Below are 27,537 nucleotides of genomic sequence, written 5' to 3' on the forward strand. Positions count from 1 at the left end.
AAAGTTTCAACACATAGGGCAGAGGTGGTTGTTTGTTATTTTGTATAAAAATACCACTTGGTGTTTTATGAGAGATCAAAAATAATTGAAAAGAAATATGCTCAGTATTAACTATCTTCAACATCCTAAAACCTCATTCCCAGATTCCCAGTGCCACGGTTGGTACTGATGTTTGTTATTAAAATACTCTATAATAATAATATTCTTCATAAGGTGGATTACAAACTTTGATTTTATTCAGCAAACATTTCGACGTTTTCATGTTAGGGATAAAACAATGACATGGTCACCACAGCCAGACTTTAACAAACACAACACGTGATACAGGCAATAATGAAAGTAAAAATAGAGGACTGTGACTGCAGAAATGAATAATTCACTTTGATAGGACTTCCAAAGGGCTCCAGAGAGGACCTAAAATCAGATGTGGACTTTTAAAAAAGTGGAGTGGGTGGACGTGAGACAGGGCATTCCAACTGGAGAAAAAGATTACAAAAGGGATGAAGCGGCCAGGCTGTTCAGAGAACCGAGAGCCCTCTCGCGGGGCAGTGTGAGAAGGGAAACGACAAGACAGGTGAGATTCAGAGCGGCTGGGGCCAGACTGCAAGGGGCCTTAAATGTGATGCTCCCGGGTCTGCATTCCGGTCTCCACACAACAGGCAGGCTTAGAAGCTTTCTGAGCCAGAGACTGACAAGATCCAATCTGTGTTTAGGAAAGATGACCTGACAGCCGGGCAAAGTGCAGATAGGAAGGGCCGGGGAGGAGCCTAAGAAAGCTTTAAGCCAGGAAAGGAATCGGAAGCTCTGACACATTAGCACTAGCTAACATTTTAAACGGGTCTGAATGTGGACAGAACAACTTCACATCTCCCCTCACCTGATCATTCCAACCATCCTGTGAGACAGGTATCATTACTCTCCCCATTTTACACATGAGAAAACTGGCTTAGAGGGCCATTAACTGCTCCAAGTCAAATGCTGCTACAACAGGGAGAACCTAGGCTCCGCACTTATCCACACAAGGCAAAATAAAAACAATCTTACTGCTTTGGAAAATGCTACTGCAAAATAAAGCACAGAGTGATCTATGACATCTTTAAAAGAGATGCTAAAATGCCATTTACTTTTCTTAAATGTTTGGAACTTGTGTAACAAATAAGCTAATTACCCTTAAAATAGTTACAGATATGCCTTGTGTCATGGTAAAGACCTGTACTTTTCCTGAAAAACAATGCATCTGTACCTCTGCGTCTATCTTTTGCAATATTTAATATTTAAGAGTGATACTCTCTACTTCCTTCAATGTTTCAGTGGCCAAACTAGATGACACAGGCTTATGTAAAAACTGTTACACATGTACCCAAACTGAAACAATAAATATTTTTTGAATTACTAAAAATTATTTAGCAAGTACGGTAACTGAATATAGAACACAATAAGTATTCATTGCAAGAGGCTTACATATAAGTATAAACGTTAGTCGTTCAGTCTGGTCCAACTCTTTGGGACCCCAAGGACTGTAGCCCACCAGGCTCCTCTTGTCCATGGGATTCTCCAGGCAAGAATACTGGAGTGAGTAGTCATTCCCTTCTCCAGGGGATCTTCCCAATCCAGGGATCGAACCAGGTCTCCTGCATTGCAGGCAGATTCTTTACCACTGAGCTACCAGGGAAGCCCCAAGAGTGTATACCTGCGCATACACAGAGGTATGCAAAGACACAATTTCAGGAATCATTTCTGTCACAAAGAAATGTCATCAAGAGCCTAAGAACCACTTATGAATGGATCAATCCAAAATAACCGATGGGAGAATATTTGACCTTCAGGCTGCAAAGTGGGAGAACTCCCCACGTCGGATTCAAAGTCTTATGAAATGGTCAAGGTGCTCTGGCACCTAGCTAGCTCTAGGATTTGACTCTATAGTTAGTTTTACCCAGGACACCACGTATTATCAAGACTGCTTGCCCCCAACTCTTCACTGATCTCCTAGCGCTTTCATTATTATTATTTTTTAAACAAGCTAAGACCCAGACGTGTAAAGCTCACTGTTAGGAACCTGGACGAAGTATCCGATATCCAAGCATCCTAGATATCCAGGGGGCTTCCCTGGTGGCTCAGTCGGTGAAGAGTCGCCCTGCAATGCGGGATACCCGGGTTCGATCCCTGGGTCGGGAAGATCCCCTGGAGGAGGGTATGTCAACGCCATCCCAGTATTCTCGCCTGCAGAATCCCCATGGACTGTAGCCCGCCAGGCTCCTCTGCCCACGGGGATTCTGCAGGCGAGAATCGCAGAGAGTCGGACACACGACTGGCACAGCACACACGCACGGGCTAGACATCCAAGCATCCACCCGCAAGAAACCATGTTTAGTTCTGTCCCCCGGACCCGCTACATCTCCTACAGTGTTTTGTTTTCTTTTTTTTGCTAGGTTGGCTCTCCTGAGCTTGCCTCTGGAGGACAAAAACTGAAAGGTGGCAAAAGAAAGAAATTAAAAACCCGGGTTCTGCCACGATTTTGGTGGTCCGCCCCAGGAGCCGGGGCAGGCCCGAGTACAAGCGCGCGCAGCCCTGCTCCGTCCCGGGGCGCAGGCGTCTATCTCTCCGGTGACCACCCCGCTGCTCGAGGCTCCGGGAGTGCCGGGGCGCAGGCACCTCTCGCCGGCGACCACCCCGCTCCTCGGGGCGCAGGGGGGGACGCTCGCGCTGGCGGCCAGCGCAGGAGGCCGGCTCCGGCCCTCCGGAGCGCGCGCGCGCGGCCGTATAACCTTCGCCGGACCTGGCGCCGCAGGGCCCGCCCCGCGCGCGCAGAGAGCCACAGGCCCGCCCGCCCGCCCGCCCGCCTCCGCCGGCCGCTTCCCTTCCCCGGGGTCGGGGGGCAGCCCCTAGAGGACAATGCAGGACGGCAGGGCGCAGCGCCGCCGCGAGCGCCCACCCCGCCGGCCCGGCCCGGCCCGGCCCTCGGGGCCCCGCGCGCCCCGCCTCGCCTCCCCGGAGAGCCGCTCCCTGCGCGGCCCATTGTGCGCACTCATCGTCCGGCCCGCGCGCCGCCGCCGCCGCCCGCGCCCCCCAGGCGTCGGGGTCCCCGCTCCCGGAGCGCACCGCACGCCCGGGGCCCGGCCGCCCGCCCGCCCCGGCTCAGCCCCGGCCCCGGCCCAGCCCGCGGTACCTGCCGAGCGAGCGGCCGAGCGGCGCGGCGGCCGCGGCGGGGGCGCCTCCTCGCTCCGCGGGCTCCGAGCGGCTGCCGAGCGCCGGGCGGGCCGGGGCGGGCGCCTGACGTAAAGCGGCGGCGGCGGCGGCGGCGGCGCCACTCGGCGGAGGGCGGGGGGGGGGGAGCGGCGCAGCGCGGCCGCTCCGCTCCGTTACCCGGCAACCGGCCTCAGCGCCCCGCCGGCCGGCCGCGCTCCATATCCTTCCGCCCAGGCGCCGGGATTACATCAGCGCCGCCGCCCCGCCCCGGCCCCGCCCCTCCGGCCGACTCCGGGGCGCCTCCGGGGGCGCGCGCGCGCGGAGGGGCCTGCTGGCTGGAGGGAGCGATGCAGCCGCGGGTGGGTGCTGGGGTCGCAGGCGGGGCGGGGGTTGGAGGACTACAGGCGGGAGCCCCCCCACCACCACCACCCCCGGAGTTCGGGGCGTCGGAGCGGAGACGCACCCTCACCCCCCGCCCCCGGGTGCAGGGGCGCGCGGGGCTCCTGAACTCCGCCGCCGCCCCGGTCCCCGCCTTCGCGGGCACACTCTCCACCTGTCTGTGCACCCCACCCCCCCACCTCCTCGCCGCGTCCTGGGATGGCTGCGGTGGGCGGTTTAAAATACCGGTTTAAAAAAAAAAAAGAAAAAATCCAGAAGACAAGCTAAGGAAATGCGACAGGGCTCTTTTTATTAAGGAGGCAAAAATAAATTCTGGAAGATTCGGAAGTGGGAACCAAAAATAGGCACTAACCTTTGAAGCAGAGTCTCTTCACACCCACCTCCTTTTCCTAAATGTGATTCCTAGACCTGTCCTGAAAAAAGGCACCAGACAAGAAGGAGCCCGAGAGGTTACCTACTTAACTTGGGAGGGAGGGTGACCTGCCTGGATGGCATGGTGCCCTGTTGGGTTTGTTGAGTGCCTACTGGGTGCAGGGCTCTGAGCTTTGCTGCTCGGAACTTGCAAGGCCAGGTTCCCAAACCCGCTCCTGGTGGGGGAGAAGCTGACCTGTGGGCTAGGATGGAGAAAACTGGACACCAGGAGCTGCAGGTGCTGGAGAAATGACCATGAGCTATTGATATCTGCAGAGTATCACCAAGGCCTTCTCTGTACACCTGTCTTGTGTTCTTGAGAAGAGTGCTGGACCAAGGCATGATCATCCCTCAACCTGAGGCTCTGAGAAAGGAAGGATTCCACCTCAACTTCTGGCTTCCCTGATAGCTCAGTTGGTAAAGAATCTGCCTGCAAGGCAGGAGACCCCCATTCCGATTCCTGGGTTGGGAAGATCCGTTGGGGGAGGAATGGGTAACCCACTCCAGTATTCTTGGGCTTCCCTGGTGGCTCAGCTGTTAAAGAATCTGCCTGCAATGCGGGAGACCTGGGTTCAATCCCTGGGTTGGGAAGATGCCCTGGAGAAGGGAAAGGCTGCCCACTCCAGTATTCTGACCTGGAGAATTCCATGGACTGTATAGTCCATGGGATCTCAAAGAGTCAGACACGACTGAGCGACTCTCTCTTTTACTGTTCCCGAGTAGGTGAGGAGGTCTGGCTCCCTTGAACTGCACTCTCTTGCAGGATTTGAACCCAGGTGCCTGGCTCTAAGGTCTGGGGTCTGTCTGCTCCTTTACAAAGCTCCCTTCCTTCATCAGCTTGCTCCCACTTTTATTTCAGTTGAGTGTCTCAACGTGAATCACAGTGCATTCAGCCAGTGTCTCCTGAGCACCTGTTCTGGGTCTGGCTGGAGGCCAAGCCCAGGTGGCTCTGCCCTCTTGGAGATCAAACTCCGGAAAGAGGGAGAGGATGAAAGGGTGTGGGAAATCCAGAATGACGTGGGTGCAAAGAAGGGGCTAATAATGGAGTCTAGTTCGCAGGTGCCCCCAGACCTGGGATTTCACAGACCTCTGAAATTCCCCACCAATATAAGGGATTGGCAAAGAGTGGTCAGCTTTTAATTTTTGCCACATTGTTAACTTTGTTGTCATCTGTACTTATTATCATCGACTCAGTGGACATGAATCTGAGCATACTCCGGGAGATAGTGGAGAACAGGGGAGCCTGGCCTGCTGCAGTCCATGGGGTCGCAGAATTGGACATGACTCAGCAACTGAACAACAATGACATACTCAGTATTTAGTGAAAAGGACTTGTTAACAGTAAATAAAAAATAAAAATACAGTCGGCCCTCTGTATCCATGGGTCTGCATGTACAGATTTAACCAACCGTGGGTCAAAAATATTTGGGGAAAAAAAATTCCAAAAAGTTTCAAAAAGCAAGATTTGAATTTGCCACAACTATTTACATACATTTACATTGTAATCACTATTTACATTGCATTAAGGATTATAGGTAATCTAGAGATGATTTAAAGTATGGAGGAGGGGAATATGCATGGGTTATATACAAATACTGTGCCATTTTATATAAGGGACTTGAGTATCCTCCAGTTTTGGTATCGAAAGGATCCTGGAACCAACCCTGGCTGGACAGAGGGATGACTGTAGGAACAATAAATCTCAGACGTTCTCAGAAGAAAGGTAACATGGTTGGCAACTTTGTACACACAAACACACACAGGGTTTACTGACATTTTTCTCATTTTGCCACAGACGAGTTTTTATAAACCACGAACTAGTAGAACCAGAAGTCTTCTTTGGTGGAAGAGGTATTTAAGCTGAGTAGGAATGAACTAGGATTAAGTATGATTTTGAGGTGGTGGGGGAAGATTACAGGTGAGAGAATGAAAGCATCTTGTTTACTTTGTTTCCTTAACAGAAGTGCCCCCTAGCCTTCAGATTATTTGTTTTAATAAAGGTCCTAGAAGACTTGGATGACTCCAGCCTCGGACCTTAACACTTGCTGATTCCTCTTCACAGAACCCTGTCTCCCCAGATGTTTGCACAGCTGGCTCCTCCTCGGTCAAGGCTCAGCTACAGTGTCACCTGGGCCTTTACACTTGCTGATTCCTCTTCAAGAAACCCTCCTCTCTCCTCCTTGCTCAAGGCTCAGCTACAGTGTCACCTGCTCAGAAACACCTTCCCTCTTCCCTGCTTTAGAGAGCCCAGCTCCCCAGTCACAATGCTGCCATCCTGTTTTGTTTGGGTTTTTCTTCACAGCGCTCATCAGTATCTGAAACTATCTTGGTGGTATGTGTGTTTACTCCTTAAGCTCAGCCTCCCTTCCACCCAAGACCTGAATCCTAGGAGAGCAGTCAGCTTGTGCGTGGTGCTCACCGACCTGCCACCGGCTCTCCCGGTTTGTGGATGAAGGACTGAACGATCATCTCTAATGTGGTCCAAGCGGACACGTGTGAGAAAACAGCCCCGTGTTCCTGGGCGCGGTTGGGAACGACGTTCCCAAGCATGAAGACAGTCTTTAGTGTGCCAGGCCGCCTCGGACATTCCTTACAGCCCCTGGGGAGAAATCAGCCTGGACAAACTTGGGATTACCGTGGCTTCACTGCTCTTGTGGGCTGAGGTCCCCAGGGAGCGCAGAGGGGGCCCGAGGACTCTGGCATTAACGCACAGTTGGTGTGGAGACGGAGGGGTCCTGCCGCAGGCCTCTGTGTCTGGCTGCCGTCATTCATTCCACCAGCCTCAGAACCACCTGCTTGGGCTCTCTGACCCCTGCATGAGGACAAGGCAGCGAGAGTGGAATGTGACAACTCCAAGTGTCCTCTGACTTGGATGTTCGGGATGCCAGCAAGGATTCCCGCGGATGCCAGCTGGGGCGGTGGTTCTGCAGCCCCGTGCCTGCATGGGGACCATGCTGAGGCCAGAGTACTTGGTGATGCTGTGCCACCCCACGGTGATGGACAGAAAGCAGGGGCTGGTTCTCCTTGGCTCTGTGATCTTGGGTATGTAATCTCCCACTCTGGGCCTCAGTTTCCCCTTCCCAAGGGGCTTACACAGGAACGTTTCAAAAGTCTCCCTGTTTTTTTTGGTTTTTTTTTTCACTTTTTTCTGTGAACTTTGGAAACAAGGGCTTCCCTCCTGGCTCAGCTGGTAAAGAATCCGCCTGCAGTGCGGGAGACCTGGGTTCAATCCCTGGGTTGGGAAGATCCCCTGGAGAAGGGAAAGGTTACCCACTCCAGTATTCTAGCCTGGAGAATTCCATGGACTGTATAGTCCATGGGGTTGCAAAGAGTCAGACAGGACTGAGCAACTTTCACTTTTGGAAACAAAATTTCAAGGAAGCTACCCTTTGATGAAAGCCAGAGGCTGGGGAGGAGTGGCCGGAGGTGTAGGGGAAATTTCTGTCCTTCCCGCTCAGTTTTGCTCTGAACCTTAAATTGCTCTAGGAAATAAAGCCTGGTTTTAAAAATAAGAGAATGTGTACACACTTCAGCTGGGTCCAGCCCTGCCGCTAGCAGTCCCTTTGCTGACACACCTCCCCACGCCCAGCTGCGTGTCAGGTGCCTTCCTCAGAGCATTCTGACCCCCACCCCAGCCAGCAGCTGCTGCTGCTAAGTTGCTTCAGACGTGTCCGACTCTGTGCGACCCCATAGATGGCAACCCACCAGGCTCCACCGTCCCTGGGATTCTCCAGGCAAGAACACTGGAGTGGGGTGCCATTGCCTTCTCCACCAGCCAGCAGAGGAAGGTGCAGTTAGAGACTCCAGGGCGGTGGAGGGGTGAGGTGGCCCCAGGTCAGGCTGCTGCTTTGCAGTGAGCACCTGAATTTGATTGCAGCCTGCTCTTTGCCTTGTGCTTTACTCTGTCCTGCGAGTCCACCCCAAGCCAGCTTTTATTTATTTTTTTTAATTTAATTTCTTAGTTGCAACATCCAGGATCTAGTTCCCTGACGAGGGATCAAACCCGGGGTCTCATGCATTGGGAGTGCAGAGTGTTAGCCACTGGACCACTAGGGAAGTCCCCAGAGTCAGCTTTTGACTGGATAAGATCCCTGACCAGAGAGGCTCCCTGTGGACTCCCCCTTGTGTTCCTTCCCCTCCTATAGATTCTCAGCTTGGACGCTGTCAGTCAAGGAGGCCCGCTGGGCCTACAGCCCCTCCTGACCAGCCATCCCTCCTCTCATGGCCCTGCATTCCTCTCAGGAGTGGCAGACACCCTTCCAGCGTCTGGAGAGTTGAGATTAAGCCTCTGACACGGCCTCCCAGTACGACCCTGAGGAGCCCACTGACTTCACAGGGCTTCCATTTCCGTGGGAAGACGGAGGGGTCATGGACCTGCCCTGCTCAGCTGTTGGCTGTGTTCAAAGCCAAACAGAATCCGCGGTGTGGTGTCCTCTGCGGACTCTAAGATACCGTACAAATGTCAAGTCCTGCCATTATCCTTCCAGATTTGTTCCGATGGCTGCTGGCTTTCCCCTCCTTCCTACCCCCCACCCCTATCCACAGGGAACCCCAGCAGCGGCACCAGGGGCTGTCCAGGGTAGACGTTGGGGGCCACGATGGTTAAGCCCACTGGGGTGAAGCCATGCTCCACCGCTTAATGGGGTTTTCTGACATGCATGAGCTGTTCAGCCTCATCAGTTTGCTCATCTGTAAAATGGTCTCATAATAACATACCCAGTTGAGAGAGTGGTTGTGTGGGGGATGCGTGAGTCCGCGGAGAGGGTCAGGATAGTGCCCAGAGCAGAGGAAACAGTCTGTCCACACCAGCCCTTTTACTTGCTGCCAGCCTGTCCCAGCTCTGGCCTCTTCTTTCTCTGCCCACACCCCCCCCCCCGCCCCAATTCCACTGCTCCACCCCATCGCTCAGCACACCCCTGGGGCAGTTTATGTATCTCTCTCCTCACCCTGATCTCTGCCTGAGGCCTCAGACTTGCACCCTGCACTTGTCGCCTTGCAGGCGGGGCCCCCACCCTGGCGGGGCCCCCACCCCAGCGTGTCCGTGGCTGACTCATCGCCTTCCCCAGTCAACCAGTGCCTCTTCCCCCCGCCCGTCATGGTCCTATTAAATGTGCTCTGGCAATGACCTTGCAGTCTGGCTCCGAGGTCCAGCAGACCAGAGTGGGAGCCCAGTGCTGCCCTTTGGCCGCGATGTAACCTTGAGTGAGTTACTTCCTCTCGCTGAGCTGGCTTTCAAACCTCGAAAATAAAAGCACCCTCCAGGAGCAAGCACGGGTCTCTTGATGGGGCTGCCCGGGATCTGAAGCCCCTCCTAAGATCGGGGAATCCCCCGCCCTGTGAGTCTGGGTGGGAAGAAAGGCTGATGTCCCTCTCCAGGAGTCTGGAGGCTGGACAGTGACCACACTCCTGGCCTCAGCACTGATGGTTTATTGTTATTAATAATGAGGGCTTCCTCTGCACTGGTTTGCTCTTCCATGCTCAGCAGGACCCTGCATCTGGGTGACTGAGACGCAAAGGGCTTGGGGGTGATTCTTAATCAAGGGATTAGCTCAGCGGTTTGGAATCTGCTTGCAATGCAGGAGACCTGGGTTCGATCCCTGGGTCAGGAAGATCTCCTGGAGAAGGAAATTGGCCACCCACTTCAGTATTCTTGCCTGGAGAATTCCATGGGCAGAGGAGCCTGGTGGGCTACAGTCCATGGGGTTGCAAAGAGTCAGACACGACTGAGCGACTAAAGAGCAATTATACTGTGAGTATAGCCTACCAGCAGCTTGCCGGCAACCAGGCCTTCAATAGGAGAGGATACTCCATCCAGGTGATATTTAAGAGCCTGGAGCAGGTGAGCAGGAAGGTAGTCATCTCATCAGAGGGGCTTCCCAGCTGCTGTACCAGGGGGAAAGGCTGGGAAGGCATAAGAGAGGATGCTGTTCAGAAAAGCAGGTCCCACCTCTGGGAAGTCTGGGCAAATTTTCTCCATTTACCTCCAGGTCTTGGGCCGGCCCAGCTCTGCACCATTCTTGTCAGTGCACAATGGAGAGGTGGTTCCCAGCCAGGCAAGGCCGGCAGGACGTGGGCCCTTGACCTCCCAGTGCCCAGGGCCCTTACAAGGGCACTGGTGTGCTTGACTCCTACTTCCTGACTCGCGGGTCAGAGCCGCGCGATGAGGATCAGACACTAAGATGCTTTGAGGACTGCATCCTCTCCCTGGGACTACGTGTATGTAACAGAACATGACAGAGTGAAAAAGGAGGAAGGCGCACTGACCTGACACCGGGTGAGCGCCTACTGTATCCATTTCCTAGCGCTGCTGTAAAAAGTACAGCAGAAATCTGTTGTCTCGCAGCAGCGGAGCTGGAAGTCTGAGATCGAGGTGTCGGCAGGGCTGTGTCCCTCCAAAGGCCCTGGGGGAGAGTCCTCTCTTGCCTCCTCCAGCCGCTCTTGTTGTCCAGCCATCCTTGGTGTTCCACGGCTTGCAGACCCATCAGTCCAGTCTCTGCTTTGGACATCACATGGCCATCTTCTCCACATCTCTCTCTTCTTATAAGAATGCCAATTGTATTAGAGTAGGGCCCCAGCCTGCTCCAGTATGAGCTCATCTTTACTAATTATATCTGCAAAGACTACTTCCAAATAAGGTCACTGAGGGGCTGAGGATGAGGATCTCAACCTATCTTTTTTAGGGAACATGGTTCAACCTGTAACATGGACTTGTGTATTACACACACTGGGCACGTGTGCATGCTCAGTCGTGTCAGACTCTTTGTGACCCCGTGGACTGCAGCCCACCAGGCTCCTCTGTCCATGGGATTTCCCAGGCAAGAATACTGGAGTGGGTTGCCATTTCCTTCTCCAGGGGATCTTCCCGACCCAGGGATGGAACCCACATCTCCTGTGGCTCCTGCATTGCAGGCAGATTCTCTACCACTGTGCCACCTGGGAAGCCCATTACACACACTATCTCATTTAATTCTCATAAGAAAGGAGGAACTATTATTATCTTTGTTTTACAGATGGGGAAACTGAGGCTCAGGGAATTGAAGTAATTCTCACAAGTTTACTGGTCTGCTGGTTCAGATTCAGGACCAGGAAACAGCAGATCCTTATCGACCCAAATCTAGTTCTCTTCTCTTTCATCTTTCTGTTCACTGAGTCAACAAACCTGGCAGGCATTGATGGTAGGCACTGGTAAGTTAAGTGAGCATGGCTCCATGAAGCCTAGAATCTAAGGATGGAGATCAACCAACTATAAAAAAAATACATAAATATATCATTACTAACCTGGACAACAGAAAAGGCTGAGGGCCGAAGAATTGATGCCTTCAAACTGTGGTGCTGGAGAAGACTCTTGAGAGTCCCTTGAACTGCAAGGAGATCAAACCAGTCAATCATAAAGGAAATCAATCCTGAATGTTCATTGGAAGGACTGATGGCTGAAGCCAAAGCTACAATACTTTGGCCACTTGGTGTGAAGAGCCAACTCATTGGAAAAGACGCTGATGCTGGAAAGGTTGAGGGCAGGAGGAGAAGGGGACGACAGAGGATGAGATGGTTAGATGGCATCACCGACTCAATGCACATGAGTTTGAACAAAGTCTGGGAGATGGTGAAGGACAGGGAAGCCCGGTGTGCTGCAGTCCATGGGGTCGCAAAGAGTCGGACACGACTGAGCAACTGAACAACATGATAAATGTGACAAGAAGAAACCGACAGGGGAAATCTACTTAGCCTTTTATCAGCAAAAGGCTTCTATGAGGAAGCGAGATATAGCTTGAGGTTTGGAAAATGAAGAGGACCCAGGTCTTTCTTTGTGATCAGTATGGGAAGGCAGGTTGAAGGGAGCATTCCAGGAAGAGGCATAGCAAATACAAAGTCATGATGCAGGGCAGGTCATAGTGCACTGAGAAAGTGAAAGTAGTTTGGCATGGCTGGAGGATTCCAGAATACACTGGAGATGGGTGTGTGTGTGTGTGAAAGGAGTGCAGGTCAAACCTGGCCTTGTAAGCTATGGCAAAGAGTTTGGAATTTACTCATAGCGCAAATGGGAGTCATGATTCTATGATGAGGATGCTATGGAATAATTCATTTACCTTTTCAACGCGTTCAGATTGAGCACATATTATATATGGTTCATGCTATGGTCGGTTTAAAGCAGAGAAAGACTAGTTCTTGGGTTTGTGGGGGAGTTTCCAGTCTCCCAGATGCCAGTTCAAGTATCATTTCAAAAGTGCCCCCAAGACAAGGCCACCATTCAGGAGCTGTGCATTGGGAGAAAGAGCCAGGTTTCCGGGTCACACCTGGTGGTGATCCTGGGTGAGTTATGTCCCTTCCTGGGGCTCCTGCCTCCTCCCTTGCAAAGCTGTCTGTGGAGTGTGTGTTCCTAGAACCTCTGAAAGAGAAAGACAAGGTTCCTCTCAGTGATCCTCTGCCCTTGACTTCTAACCATATCTCAGACTCATGTCAAGTGGCAAGTTTGAATCGTGCCAAGGGCCAGACTGTGGCCAATGCTGTCTGGGTGACCACTGAGCCTCAGTTTCCTCTTCTGTAAGAGAGGCTTAATACGTGCCTGGTGCAGAGAATGAGTATTCAGAACACTTGCTCAGGAAAGCTGTACGTATTTGGACTGTTGGCAATGGATGCTTTTACTGAGCACCTACTATGTGCATGTTCTGTGCAAAGACTGTTCGCCTATACTATTTCCTTTCAGTCTCACCCACTGCCCCACGAAAGCCCCATTTTACAGGTGAGGACACTGAGGCTCATAAAGATGAAGTGACTGGTCCCAGGTGACTGGATCAAGCATCATAACCCATCCTCCCCCTCCTGGCGTTCCGTTCACTTTAAATAGCCATGGGGGACTTCCCTGGTGGTCCAATGGCTAAAACTCCATGCTCCCAATGCAGGGGGCCCAGGTTTGATCCCTGGTCAGGGAACTAGATCCTGCGTGCCACAGCCAAAGATCCTGCATGCTGCAACTCAGACCCAGCACAGCCAAAAAACAAAACACAGAAGAAAACAGCATGGGTGTCCCAAGATGGGACTGACCTTCTGAGCATTTGAGAAACTTCTAAATGGAGTATCTGTGTGTGTGGTCTGATCACGCAGCTGAGATCCTACAGGAGGAGCTACGGAAGCACTTGGTATGGGGTCTGGGCCGAATGAGCTCCGAGGGCTCCTTCAATCCTGCAAGTTTGGGACAATAGGATTGAAGACTGGCCAGAGAGAGCATCGATTAAGCTACAGCCTGTGGAGGAGGCAGAGAGGGTCGTGGTTGCAGCTGGAGTCTGGAGGCCTGAGTCCCAATCAGCTGGGGTATAGTCAGCGGCCTGGAGACTTCTGACAGCAGAGAGGCCACTGTCGAGTCTCCCGGATGCACTCGGTCACTTCCAAGGACACTGTGAAAACTCAGTGAAAAGGGTGGTGGGCGGACGCCCTTGCCAATTCACGCCTGTGCAAATACGTGTCGATGCTTCCCCACCTCTGTCCAGTTGAAGCTAAATTAACACTCTTGCCCAAGTTCAAAGGACTGACTTCTCTGTTTGTCAGATGCATGCCCTTGGGCAGAGTCCCTACCCCTCTCCGAGCCTTAGCTTTCTCATCTGTAAAATAGGTATGAGGGTTGCCATTTCAGCCTCCGAGGGTGTTGTGAGTTTGGAGGGAGACAGATAATCACGGTCTGGCTCCACATCTGAACCATAAGCAGATAATGTTGACAGTGGTAATTGGGAAGGCTGGAGTCATTTCCCGGGGTTTGCAGGAGGCTTTGTTTGGCTGTAAGAGACTTTGGAGAGAGGGAGATCCAGTAGTTTGTAAGGGAAGCTCAGAGAGGAATTGAGAAGTATAAGGAGGAAAGCAGGCAGCATTGCTGGGCGCTGTGCCGTGTAACTGCCCTTCTGCTTCCCCGTCAAACCTTCAGTAAACCATAAGGCCTTGACAATGCTTTTGGAGTTGTATTTGACTCGGAGCTCATGTCAAGGGGGCTTCCACAGCCTCATTCCCTCAGTTGACTCTCATTGCCGCTGCCAGAGTGATCTGATTACAAATCACATCAGGTCACGTTACCCCTCCTACCCCGAACTCCCCAGCAGCTTCTCACATCACACAGAGTAAACCACAGTCCTCTCCCCACCAGGCCCTCACCCACCAGAGTGCTTCTGACCTGCTCTCACATTCTGCCCCCAACCCATGCCCTCTGCTGTAGCCATATCGGCTTTTTGCTGTTCCCGATTCTGCACAGTCAGCCTCAGGGCCTTTGCACTTGCTGTTCCTTTGACCTGTAATACTTCTCTCCCACACACCTGCATGATTACTTCCTCACTGCTTCGAGCCTCAGTCAGGAATCATGTGTGTCCCTCTGCTGTGTTTGAAATGGATAACCAACAAGGTCCTAGTGTAGAGCACAGGGAACTCCGCTCAGTGTCATGGCCTGGATGGGAGGGGAGTTTGGGGGAGAATGGATACGTGTGTGTGTGGCTGAGACCCTTTGCTGTTCACCTGAAGCTATCACAACGTGGTTAATCGGCTAAACGCCAATATAAAATAAAAGGTTAACAAAACGAGAATCAATTACATCAAGAACATATGCACACACACAAGTGTGTATAACTGAATCATTTTGCTGTACACCTGAAACTAACACAACTTTACAAATCAACTACAGTTCAATAAAGAAAAAAATTTTTAAGGTTAAAAAAAAGAAATGATGTGTGTTTATTTCCTGTGGCTGCTATGACAAATGATCACAAACTGGGCGGCTTTAAACAACAGAAATTGATTCTCCCACAGTTCCGGAAGCCATAAGTCCAAAGCCAAGGTGTCATCAGGGGCCGTGCCCCCTCCAAGGCCGCTAAGGGCAAGTGCCTTGTCTCTTCCAGCTTCTGGGGCTCCAGGCATCCCTTGGCTTGTGGCCACATCGCTCCAATCTCTGCCTTTGTGGTCACATGGGCCCTTCACATGGCCGTCTCTGTCTTCTCTTCTTCTTATAAGGACCCTTGTCATTAGCTTTAGGGCCCACCTGGATAAACCAGGATGAACTCATCTCGAGATTTGTATTACTAATTTAATTCCATTGGCAAAGACCGTTTTTCCTAATATGGTCATATTCACAGGTTCCAGATGGACGTATCTTTGGGGGGCACCATTGAACCTACTGCATTATGGCCCTTAAAATCCTTCATGGTCACAAAATAGCGCAGCCCCTTTTCCTTCCAGCTGTGCTGTCTGGTTTTGTTCTTCACAGCGCTAATCATACGTGCTTTTCTGCATATGGATATGTGCGTCTCTCCTTTTTTTTTGTTTGTTTTTAAATTTTTGGCTGGCTTGCGGGGATCTTAGTTCCCTGACCGGGGATGGAACCCACATGTGCTCCTGCAGTGGCCGCATGGAGCCCTTACCACGGCACCTCCAGGAAAGTCCCCAGGGCTCTGTGTCCGTTGAGCACGGCTGCATTCCCAGCTCCTAGCAAAGGGCCTCCCACACAGCAGGTGCTCAAAATAAATACCAGTTGAGTGAATAAATAAAGATCAGAGGATGCTAAAGATTTACAGTCCAGTTTGGGTCATTCCTAAGAGACAGAGTTGTTCCTCACAGCCCATGATACTATGGTGTTTACAGGGGAAATGGGTGTAATTGATGCCTATTAAAAAGGATACGATATTATGGCTTGTGTGCCATAATTATGTCACAGTCTGATGACAATGCTTAAGTACCCTTAGCAGAAGCTGGCGTCTTCCAGAAAGTGGTGACCTGAGGTGAGAAGACGCGTCAGGTAAGGCGCTTGGCACAAAGCCTGCCGCGGAGCAAGCCACCAGAGGCAGGGGGCTCTGCGTCTTGAAGCCTCTGCTTCCCACGTGGACAAGTTGGACTGGGCGGCAGATCCCCGAGGCCCCTTCCGCTCAGCCTGGGAGGCCTCGGTGGCAGGAGGTCCACCAGCCCTTCCTGTCCTGACCCCAAGCCTGCAGGGGGAGGGGGGCACTTCTCAGCTCTGATAAACACATCCATTCTCCAAAGCTCAGCTCGTGTGCCCCTTCGCCCAGGAAGATCTCCCATCAGATGGTCTGCCGCCTCCCCCGTCCCCGCCCCGTAGTTCTGTGACAATGTGTTTGCTGCCATGTCTGTCTGCCCCGCAAGACTGGGCCCCCAACGTCTTTATCTCTCACGCGTCTGGTTGGCTGGCACAGCCTGTGCTCAGTAAGGGCTTATGGAACCAGGTTCAAAGTTGGGGGCCCAAATGCCACCTCCTCCTGGACGCCTCCCTGGGGCTCCAGGGAGGGCCGTCTCCCTCCCCAGGAGCTCTGCTGGCCCTGCCAGTGAAGACACCCTGCCGTCTTATTCATCTTTATTTTTCATAGCCTCGATTCCTGTTTATTTGGTTATCTAGTACCTGTCCTCCCCAGAAGGACATCAGCCCCAGGGCAGGGACCTGGCCCAGAATGGAGCTTGGTGTTAATGCATGGTAGGTGCCCAGGGGAGAAGGTCCAGCACGCAGCAAGGACCTTCAGGTAGGGAGGTGGTACTCAGGCCTGCTGGATCTGTCAGCATGTCCCTGGGTCTCTCATCTCACTCCGCCCTAGAGCTTAGAGCCGGACACATCCAGATGCCCTCTGACCTAACCCTCATCCAGGAGGGGCGCAGAGAGGGTGAGTGCTGTGCCCAAGCTCCCGCAGAAGAAGTCGCCTGACACCCCGCCCCCTGACCGCTCCTCTCTCCCAGGTCGCATTTTTCGTGTCTTTCCTCAGTAATACATCCAGCAGTCTTTCTGGGCACCACCCTCTCCCCCTGAATTGTACCCACTGAACAGACGTACGGCAGGGAGGTTTGTGTTGGGGAGCTGCTGGCTGGGGAGAGGGTCACTCTGTCCTGAGTCCAAACCCTGCCTCTCACGCTTCCCAGGAGAGGGAGGGACCTGGGCAAGTTGTGTCATTTCTTTTTCTGTTTTTTTTAAAGTCTGGAGGCTCAGATGGTAAAGAATCTGCTTGCAATGTGGGAGACCTGGGTTCAATCCCTGTGTCGGGGAGGTCCTCTGGAGGAGGGAATGGCAACCCACTCCAGTATTCTTGCCAGAGAAATCCCATGAACAGAGGAGCCAGGTGAGGTACAGTTTTACAAATATTTTTAACTGTAGTAAAATACGCATAACATAAATGATACTGTCTTAACCATTTCTAAATACACAGTTCGGTGGTATTAAGTACATTCATAATGTTGTGCAACCTTCACCACCAACCATCTCCATAATCTTCACCTTGCAAAACCGAAACTGTGTGCGTTAAACAATAACCTCCATCCCCCGCCCCCGGCCCCTGAGCCCTTGGCAACCACCCCACTTTCTGTTTCTATGAGGGTGACTACTCTAGGGGCCTCGTGGAAGTGAAATCATACAGAGTTTCTCTTTGGGGGACTGGATTATTTCAGTTAGCAAAATGGCCTCAAGTTCCATCCATGGAGCCAGTGTCAGAATTTCCCTCCTTTTTAAGGTTCAGTCTCATTCCATTGTACGGATCCACTTTGTTTATCCATTCACCCTCAATGGACTGTTGATGGGGTTCTCCTTGGCAGGAAAGTTATGACAAATCTAGAGAGCGTATTAAAAACAAAGACATCACTTTACTGACAAAGGTCCATACAGTCAAAGCTATGGTTTTTCCAGTAGTCATGTACAGATGTGAGAGTTGGACCATAAAGAAGGCTGAGAGCTGAAGAATCGATGCTTTTGAACTGTGGTGTTAGAGAAGACCCTTGAGAGGCCCTTGGACTGCAAGGAGATCCAACCAGTCCATCCTAAAGGAAATCAGTCCTGAATATTCATTGGAAGGACTGATGCTGAAGCTGAAGCTCCAATATTTTGGCCTCCTGATGTGAAGAGCTGATTCATTGGAAAAGACCCTGATGCTGGGAAAGATGGAAGGCAGGAGGAGAAGGGGATGGCAGAGGATGAGATGGCTAGATGGCATCACCGACTCGATGGACATGAGCTTGGGCAAATTCTGGGAGATATAGAAGGACAGGGAAGCCTGGCATGCTGCAGTTCATGGGGTTGCAAAGAGTAGGACACAATTGAATGACTAAACAACAGACAACTCAATGGACCCTTGGGTTGCTCCCCACTTTGGCTACTATGAACAATAGTTCATTTCTTTTTAAGCCTCTTTCCTCGTTTGGAAAGTGGTGTCCCTATCCTGATATTTTAGATGAATTAATTTCCTCGACATTTGCTTAATAAGCCATGGAGGTTTCATAAATGGGGTAAAAATGCTTGTATTTGCCGAGTACTCTCTGCCTGCCTAGTGCCCTTCTAGATTTTATGTTAGTTGACTCATCAAATTCTCACAACCCTGCAAGGCAGGTGCCGTTGTTACCCCATTTTACGGAAGCAGAGAGAAGCAGGGACCTTGCCCAAGGTCGCAGCAAGGAAGTGGCATAACTGAGACAGAAAGTCACAGGCTCCAAAGTCTGATATCTGTCAATTACATATTCTCCCACGTGACTAGGTTTTTCCTGTCCACGGTGCCGAGGGCAGTGTGTTCACAAATTCACAGGGAACCATCCTTATGACCCCTGGCTGCTGATTCCCTGGCTCATCCCAAGCATTCCTGGTGGCGGGGAGCAAGTCACGGAGGGGGCCAGTCCTGGGAAGGAAGATGGAGAAAAGAACCAGAGGTCTCTGCGGACAATCTAGTCGGCAGAAACGTACCCAGATGCTCCTGAAAGTAGAAATGGTATGGACCTAACAGAAGCACAAGATACTAAGATATTCCTTTAACCCAACTTTTTTAAAATTTAAAATTAAAAAGAAATTTTTTGCCACGCCACGTGGCACGTGGGATCTTAATTCCCCGATGAGGGATTGAACCTGCCCCTCCAATCCCCACCCCGCCGTGTTGCAACTGCAGGGTCTTAGCCATTGGACCACCAGGGAAGTCCCTCAACCCAGCTTTTGAAAAGCAAAACAACAAAACACATTCCTGTAGAAACTCCTATTTCACACATCTCCTTTGAAGAAAAGGCTAAAAACCACATTCCATCCAGTTGACATCATCAAGGGGAATATCTAACAATATCCTTAGGGAATAGCACATTAATTTAATGCCAAGAAACATAAGACTGCATCATCTAACTTTATTTCCACTGTCAAATGGGAGGAAGAGTATACATGTTTCCAGGGAAGACTCACCTGAAGGGGAGAGCTGACGTACAGTCAGACATCCTTCCCATCAGGGGCTTTATACGGCATTTTGAAGAGGTTTGGGATTTCTCCCTCAATACCATCTGGCCTAATTACCCTGCTGGGTGGCACAGGGCCCACTTTTAGAGCAAAGGTGCCTGTGGGTCCTCTGAAGAGCTCTCTCCTCCTGTGTTAGCCCAACATTTCAGCTACCTTCCTACCTGTTCTGGGATAATTGTCAGTTGCACCAGGCTTGGAGAAATCAGCTGGTTCTTGGCATCCAGGAAACTAACACACTTATTCAGCCTCCTTATCGGATTGGCAGTTCAGGGTGGTAGCAAAGCAGTTGTTTATTTATCATAGCTATTTTCTGTAGAGGAGATGGTAACCACCTAGGGCTAGAACCACCTGGTCCCTGACAACAGCTCTGGTTTTCTGAGAGCCCACTGTGCCCCAGGCACTTTCCACCCTCAACTCTCTAATCTGCTTAGTGACCCCTTGAGGCCCTTCCCTCCTTTTCGAGGAAACCAAAAGGACCAGCGACCCTCCCAAGGCCACAGGGCAAGGAAGCTGCAGAGGCAGGATTTGAACCCAGCTCTCACAGTGGGAAAGACTCCACCAGCAACGCAGGGAACATGGGATCAAGCCCTGGGTCGGGAAGATCCCCTGGAGAAGGAAATGGCAACCCACTCCAGTATTGTTGCCTGGGAAATCCCACAGACAGAGGAGCCTGGAGGGCTACATACAGACCATAGGGTTGCAAAAGAATCGGGCACGACTGAGCCACTACACAACAGCTGGCAGTGACCAACCCTGAGCCCTTTTCTCATCCCAGGTGTGACTCCAATTCTCTGCCTGGCTTTTTACCTTGGTTGTCCTGGATTAAGAGAGACTCCAAGGGCTGTGGGCAAGGCCTTGGTCAGGGGGTGTGGACTTGGAGGAGGTAATTCATGGTGCAAGGTCAGCTAAACCCAGTGTCTGTTAGAGCTGAACTGCCAAGATCCTCAGAGAAGGGGGAGCAATGCCGACTAGAGCTGGGGTACGAAGAAGGGGGCCAGGGGCCCATGAGTGAAGTTAGGGATTCTTCGTTTAGGGCCCCCATCAGACCTTGGGGCAGGGGTTTAAGCACAAGTGGCTTAGTATCGAGGTGGGTCAGTAGAATAATGAGTCCCAAAGATGTCCACTTGCTCCTCCCAGGAACCTTCGAATGTGTTACGTTACATGACAAAAGGAATTTTGCAGATGTGAATAAAGTGCGAACCTTGAGAGGGGGAGATTATCCTGGATTATCTGGCCAATAACCTAATCACATGAGTTCTAAACTAGAGCAAGAGGGAGGGGGGCGTCCCTGGTGGTCCTGTGTTTAAGACTCCCGAGCTCCCAATACAGGGGGCCTGGGTTCAATCCCTGGTCAGGGAACTAGATCCCACAACTGAGAGTTTGCATGCTGCAGAGAAAGATCCCACAAGCCGCCACGAAGATGGAAGAGTCTGCATGCTGCAGCTAGCACCCCGCGGCAGCCAAAGAAATAAATAAAAATAAATATTTCCTTTAAAAAGTGGAAGAGGGAGGACAAAGAGTAGGTCAGAGAGACGGGGATGTGAGAGGAACTTGACCTGCTGGCTTTGAAGACGGAGGGAGGGGCCAGGAGGCAAGGAATTCAGGAAGCCTCTGAAAGAAAGTGAAAGTGTTAGTGGCTCAGTCGTGTCCAACTCTTTGCAACCCCATGGACTGTAGCCCGCCAGGCTTCTCTGTCCATGGGGATTCTCCAGGCAAGAACACTGGAGTGGGTTGCCATGCCCTCCTCCAGGGGATCTTCCCGACCCAGGGATCAAACCCGTGTCTCTTATGTCTCCTGCATTGGCAGGCGGGTTCTTTACCACTGGTCCCACCTGGAAAGCCTAAAGAGCTGCAGGTGCCGGAACCCAGAAGAGGCCTCCGTAGCGCCTGGGGCAAGTACATCAGGGACAGACAGGGACGTTGGAGTCTCAGCCTCTCTGAGGCTGCCTCACTGAACTCGGGAGCCCACAGCCTTTCTAAGATGCTGATCTGACGTCTCCTCCCCTGGCTGCACGTCTTCCCGAGGCTCCCCACTCCCCCACAGTCCCGTTTGGCCCCTGTCGTGGGGCCCCACCACCAGCAGGCCCCCCACTCTCTAGATCTCGTGGCTAAGAGCACTTTTGGCCTTTGCAGACGCTGTTCCTACTGCCTGGAACTCGCCCCCATCCACACACCTCTCCTTAATCCCTGCGTTCACCCACATGACCTACTTCTGGAAGCCTTCCCGCCCCACCCCCGGGGCCCGGCCAGAGGCCTCTCTTGCACAGTCTACTGCACCCGGCCAATGCCGGCCCCTCCCGGGCCCCCGCCCCACCCCAGGGCGCTGCCCCGGACGTGGCCCGCCCCCGGGCAGCTGTGCCTGACTCAGCGCGGGCCCCGGGGCCTGGCACGCAGCAGCCTCGGGGAAGGACTCTGCTCTGCAGAACCCAAGTCATGGGAAAGGCATGCCTTGCTGCCCGCAGCCCGGTGGCTGGCCGCTCGGCCCGGCTATTTTTACTTCTTCCCCTGCAGAGCTGAGGCCGGCGGGGCAGGTTCTCAAACAGAACCCACGAGACCTGCCAGACCCAGCGAAGACATCGCCCCCGCCGCCGCCGCGGAAGCCCCTCCCCGGGACGGAGCGCCTCCCCACGACCGACCGCAAGCAACCGGGAGAGCTGAAGGCTCAGAGCCGCCAAACCAAGGCCCCAGGGGAGTCCTGTAACAAGGAGCTGGGTTCGGGGCCTGGATTAGCCATGTCCTCCCTGAGTGACCTTGAGCAAGTCATGTCACCGCCCTCGCCAGCCAGGTGGGCAGGAGCCTAGCTCTCTCTCTCTCTCTTGCAGGTCATCCCGAGGACAGAATGATCAGTATGATAAACAAATACATCTAATTTGAATGAGATTTTAAATAGGCAAAACGGTTACATGATTCAAAATTGAAAATATAGAAAGGGCTATTTATTTACTCCCAAGTCCAGACCTTGTGCCCAGACACACAGCTACCCTCCCTAAAGTCCTCCTTCCCTTCCTGCCTGTCGCCTTTTCTCTGTCTCTCTATAGACATACAGATATAGTTCGATAGAGAAATATAGATAGGTACATAGATAGGTAGAAAGGTCACAGCGACTTCCCTGGTGACCCAGTGGTTAAGACTCTGCACTTCCACTGCCAGGGACAAAGTTTCAATCCTTGGTTGGGGAAATAAGATCCCACATGCTGCACCAGGTGGCCAAAAAGAGGGGGAAAAAAGGGACAGAGAGAACGAGCCAGAGGTTGTGATGAGAATCCACGTGTTTATATTTATATACAGATAAACAAGCCCCAACTGGGGTGCTGGAGAAGACTCTTGAGAGTCCCTTGGACTGCAAGGAGATCCAACCAGTCAGTCCTAAAGGAAATCAATCCTGAGTATTCATTGGAAGGACTGATGCTGAAGCTGAAGCTCCAATACTTGGCCACCTGATGCAAAGAACCGACTCCTTGGAAAAGACCCTGACGCTGGGAAGGATTGAAGGCAGGAGGAGAAGGGGACAACAGGGGATGAGATGATTGGATGGCATCACCGACTTAATGGACGTGAGTTTGAGCACGCTCTGAGAGATGGTGAAGGACAGGGAAGTCTGATGTGCTGCAGTCCTTGGGGTCACAGAGTTGAACACAACTGAGCGACTGAACAACAATGACACGCACGCCTCGTTATTGGAGCAGCTATTCTGTGCTACATGCTTTGGCAAATAGTTGTGCTCATAAATGTTAGCTTTGATGCTTCACCCTCTGTCATCACCAGCTTTATAACTGTCAGTGTCAACTACTGTTTATTGACTGAGCACCTACCAGGCACTGTGCTGGGTTCCCTGAAAATATTCCCATTTTATGGATAAGGAAACTGAGGCTCAGGAAGGCTGGGTGACTTGACGAAAGTCACACAGCTGGCTGATGGCAGAGCCAGGAATCAGCCCTGGTTTTCGACTCCAAAACCTACTGCTCAGAGCCACTTGGCTTCTGATGATCCGGCTCCAGGCAAGTGTCCCAGGTTCCAAGAGTGTCAGGCACACCCAGGCTGTCCCTGTGAGGGCCCCACATCTCTGGACAAGCTTTAGGGAGGAATGTGTCTGCCCAGCCACCCACACATCCCATGGGGCCCCACCTTCCTCCTGCAGTCACCAGTGTCAGGCTGGAGGGCCCTGTGCCAGGCAGCCCACACCCTTGTGGTGCCCAAACGTCCAGAGATGACAAAGCCTCGCCCCAAGTCACATAGCAAGGGAATGACAAGCCCAGATCTAGGTTGCAGGGCAGGCCCTGCACAGCCCTGTCATACGGGAAGTATTTAATCTGTGGAGAGGTGTTCACCCATGCCTTATTAGAGCACCCCAAAGCATCACTGGGACTCTGGTTCCCCTCCAAGGTGCCCTCATTAAACCCTGAGCTTCTGGAAGACAGGGCCACCCACAGCTTATTCCTCATGGTGGGTGCCTATCCCCACCATGCCCGTCCCAGGACTCCTGGGACGGGGCCTAGAACAAGGCTGGATGGGTGCAGGAAAGAATTCTCCCATTCCCCTGACATTAGGTATCACTGATTTGAATCTTAAACTCAGAAAATAAGAACTCTCAATGTGTTTAAATCCTGTAACATTGTGTTCCCTCCACAATAGGACATCCCGGACTTAGAATCAGGGAGCTTCTATGAATTCAAGTTGTCCCATTTACCAGCTGTGTGACATTGGGCAAGTTGCTTAACCTCTCTGAGCCTCAGTTCCTCACCTGCAAGATGCAATTAATAAAATCTACTGTATGGTTTGTGGGGAGGGCAAAATCAGGTGGTACAGGTAAAAGACCCAGCAGATAAGGCTAAAATCCTATTAACCACAACAACCCTAATACACATTGGGCCCCATTTCTGAGCAGATATTGTGGTGGGCTCTCGATATCCTTTCTGTGGAGGATGAGGTCATTCATAGAAACTTTGCGGTTTGCTCTGATGCTTTCTAACTGTGGTGCTGTAGAAGACTCTTGAGAGTGCCTTGGACAGCAAGGAGATCAAACCAGTCAATCCTAAAGGAAAGCAACCCTGAACGTTCATTGGAAGGACTGAAGCTCCAATATTTTGGCCACTTGATGTGGAGAGCCGACTCGGTGGAAAAGACCCTGATTCCAGGGAAGAATGAAGGCAGGAGGAGAAGGGGACAACAGAGGATGAGATGGTGGGATGGCATCACTGACTCAGTGGATGTGAATTTGTGCAAATCTCAGGAGGTGGTGAAGAACAGAGGAGCCTGGAGTGCTGCAGTCCGTGGGGTCACAAAGAGTCGGACGTGACTTAGTGACTGAACAACAACAATGAGTATTTGCACCACAGACATTGTCAGATGCTGCAAATTAGGGCTTCTCCCACCAGGCCCCTGTCCTGCCTGCTCACTGGTGCACCACTGGCTGTAAGAATACAACAAGGGACCAACTTAGATGAGGGGCTGGGGGGACTCATGGAAGGCTTCTCAGAGTGAGTGACATCTGAGTGAGGCCCGAAGACTACTTGGGACTAAACTAGGTGCAGAGTGAAGGGAAGGGCGACTGGGCAGAGGAAACAGCATATGCGGAGACCCTGAGATGAGAAAGAGCTTCCTTGTCTCATCACCATCTCTCGCATCTGCATTTCGCTCCAGACTGGAGGCTCCTGGCAGGGGCGGGGAACCTGTGGTGCGCAGCGGAGCCATGCTAAGGTAGGTGACCTTGGTATCATCATCATACCCAGTTTCCTTGTCTGAAACCTGGGGGAGAGTGGCAAGAGCTGAGGGTGGAAAGATCAGCTTGGAAGAAAGAAAGTGAAAGTCGCTCAGTCATGTCCGACTCTTTGTGACTCCATGGACTATACAGTCCATGGAATTCTCCAGGGCAGAATACTGGAGTGGGTAGCCTTTCCCTTCTCCAGGGGATCTTCCCAACCCAGGGATCGAACCCAGATCTCCTGCATTGCAGGTGGATTCGTTACCAGCTGAGCCACCAGGGAAGCCCCAGATCAGCTTGAGGTCAAGGTAAGGAGTGCAGGTTCTTTCCCAAGGTTAGTGGGAAGTCACAAGGCAGAGACACGACAATGACAGGAAAGAAGAGAAATGGTTGCATTAGGGACTTATTAACAGGACTGCTTGTGGGGCTCATAGATGAGAAAGAGCAGGTGGAGGATGCCACCTGTTTCTGGCATAAGAAACGGGATGCTGGTACATTGACAGAGATGGGGAGGGTGTGAGGGGATATGGGATCGGCATCAAGAGTTCTGAATAAGCTGGCCAAAGCTGAATGCTTTTCTGCTTGAGGCAGATAAAGGGTTAAGCCACCAGTCTGCCAGACAGCCCTGGACTGCTGGCCACTGGCTTGGGATCAGCAACAACTGACATGTCTCTTTGCTCTGCTTGCCTGAGTCCTGGCCTCTAGCCTGGGGGTCACCTCAGGGTCCAAAATAGCTGTTGGAGTGCCAACCATCGTGTCTTCATTCCAGGTGTGACACTGGAGAGAGGAGATGGGCAAAATAAGCCTTTACCAGTTCTCTGTCCCCTTTTCAATGAGCTTTCTGCAGAGCCCTGACCAAATTCTCCTATGGTTCACTGGTCACAACTAGGTCACACCTGGATGCAAGGGAGGCTGGGAAGTGTAGTCTTTGGTGGGACAGATTTAAATCAGGGTTTCATTGGAAGGGAGAAGAAGGATGCAGCCATCTCTCCAACACTGTCTTTCTCCCACAGCCCTCCCACTCCCTAGCTGAACCATCTCTCCTGCCCCTCGTGTGGACACGTAAAATTCAGACTTATTGCTCAGACCTTCAAGCCCTTCACCATCTAGCTTCTACTGCCCACCTCTCCCTAGGTCTTTCCTTTCCTTGTCCCCGGACCTGATTTTCATCCGCAGGTGAAAGTCCCGTTGCGGTCACTCTGTGTTATCTTCAGCGTCCTGACCCAGCACTGACACCAGGCCAAGGCCAAGGTGTACAGAAGGAATGGTGTGGGGGTGCTTTCTAGGCCAGGGCATGCTCCTGGGGTTATTAGTGATGTGGAAAAAGCAGTTCCGGTCACTGTGGGGGAATTGTCACCACGATCCCCTCAGGGTCCCTCCCGCCATCCTTGCAGATGGAAGCAGCCGGAGGACTCTGAGAGATGGGCATGGATGACCGAGTCATGAGCCCTGGACCGAGGAGGAGTTGCCGGCTGCAAGGCCCCAGGAGCTGAACGCGGCTCCGCTGCGGATAGCTGTGAACTGCAACGTGCACGTGGAGAGCGAACAAGGAACGTTCTCTGGGTTGATGTGGGCGGGCAGGCGGCGGGATGCAGAGGCTGGTTTGGGGCAGATGATCCTGGCGGACCTAGGACCTCGTCCCCGTTCGAGGTGAGGAGGGTGTGGTTCAGAGAGGAGGGGAGGGAGAGACCACAAGCATCCGGGAGGAGCTCTTGGGCCCCAGGCTCTGTGCAGAGATCAGGTCTTATGGGTGTAGCAGCTGGGGTTCAGAAAGGTTAAACGGCCTGGTTGAGGTCACGAGGCTGACTCCCGTTTCTTTTTCTTTTATTTATCTATTTTTGGCTGTGCTGGGTCTTCGTTGCTGCCTGGACCCTCCTCTAGCTGGGGAGAAGCGGGACCTAGTCTCTAGCTGCGGTGTGCAGGCTTCTGACTTTGGTGGCCTCTCTTGTTGTGGGGCGCGGGCTCCAGGCGCTCGGGCTTTAGTAGGTGGTGCATGGACCCGGTATCTGAGGCTCCTGGGCTCTAGGATGCAGACTTAATAGTGGCCAATGGCATGTGGGATCTTTCCAGATCTGGGATTGAACCCATGTCTCCTGCATTGGCGGGTGGAGTCTTAACTCCTGAGCCACCAGGGAGGCCCCTATTTCATTTTTCTGATACTTCATCTCACATTATCTCATTACTGCCTTTTTCTTCCCTCCCTCCCACCTTCCGTCTCTCTTTTCCTTTCTCTCTCCCATCCTTCTCCCTCTCCGCTTCCATCTCTCTCTCTCGTTTTGTTTTTTTCCTTTTAATTAATTTATTTTTACTTGGAGGATAGTTGCTTTATACTATCGTGTTTCTGCCATACATCACCATGACTCAGCCATAGGTATACATACGTTCCCTCCTTCCTGAATCTCCCCCCCACCTCCCACCCCGCTCTCTCTTTTTGTAGGAATAATTTCATGTAGTAAAATGCACAGAACTATTTGACGAGTCTCTCCAAACATACGCACCTCTGTAACCTCTGCTCCCAAGAGAGTGTTTCCACCACCCGAATGAATCCATTGCCCTCACACCCTGTTCTAATGGACTCCCCTCCTTTTCCAGAAGCAACCCCTGTTCGATTCCTGCCCCG

The 27,537-nt window shown here is 52.2% G+C and overlaps 1 protein-coding gene and 1 long non-coding RNA gene across 21 annotated transcripts in view; one reads left to right on the forward strand and one right to left on the reverse strand.

Moving 5' to 3' along the window:
- The window catches only part of KIAA0232 (KIAA0232 ortholog), an 80,745-nt gene extending 77,367 nt beyond the window's left edge, over nt 1-3,378 (reverse strand). For 15 of the 20 annotated variants that reach the window (XR_014080500.1, XR_014080519.1, XR_014080528.1 and 12 more), the window contains exon 1: nt 3,167-3,378. The gene's annotated coding sequence lies outside the window, so the exon portion shown is untranslated. The remainder of the gene's footprint in view (nt 1-3,166) is intronic. The other 5 variants (XM_081584290.1, XM_081584871.1, XM_081584686.1 and 2 more) reach the window with 1 other exon arrangement.
- A 91-nt stretch (nt 3,379-3,469) lies between these two features.
- Nucleotides 3,470-7,508, forward strand: LOC145543439 (uncharacterized). Its single transcript, XR_014080719.1, has 3 exons — nt 3,470-3,545; nt 4,273-4,413; nt 6,059-7,508. It is a non-coding gene; the product is annotated as an uncharacterized LOC145543439 (long non-coding RNA).
- Nucleotides 7,509-27,537: the final 20,029 nt, after the last annotated feature.

Source organism: Giraffa tippelskirchi, chromosome 1 (genome assembly GCF_054371585.1).
Source record: "Giraffa tippelskirchi isolate mGirTip1 chromosome 1, T2T-mGirTip1v1.2.pri, whole genome shotgun sequence".
NCBI lineage: Eukaryota > Metazoa > Chordata > Mammalia > Artiodactyla > Giraffidae > Giraffa > Giraffa tippelskirchi.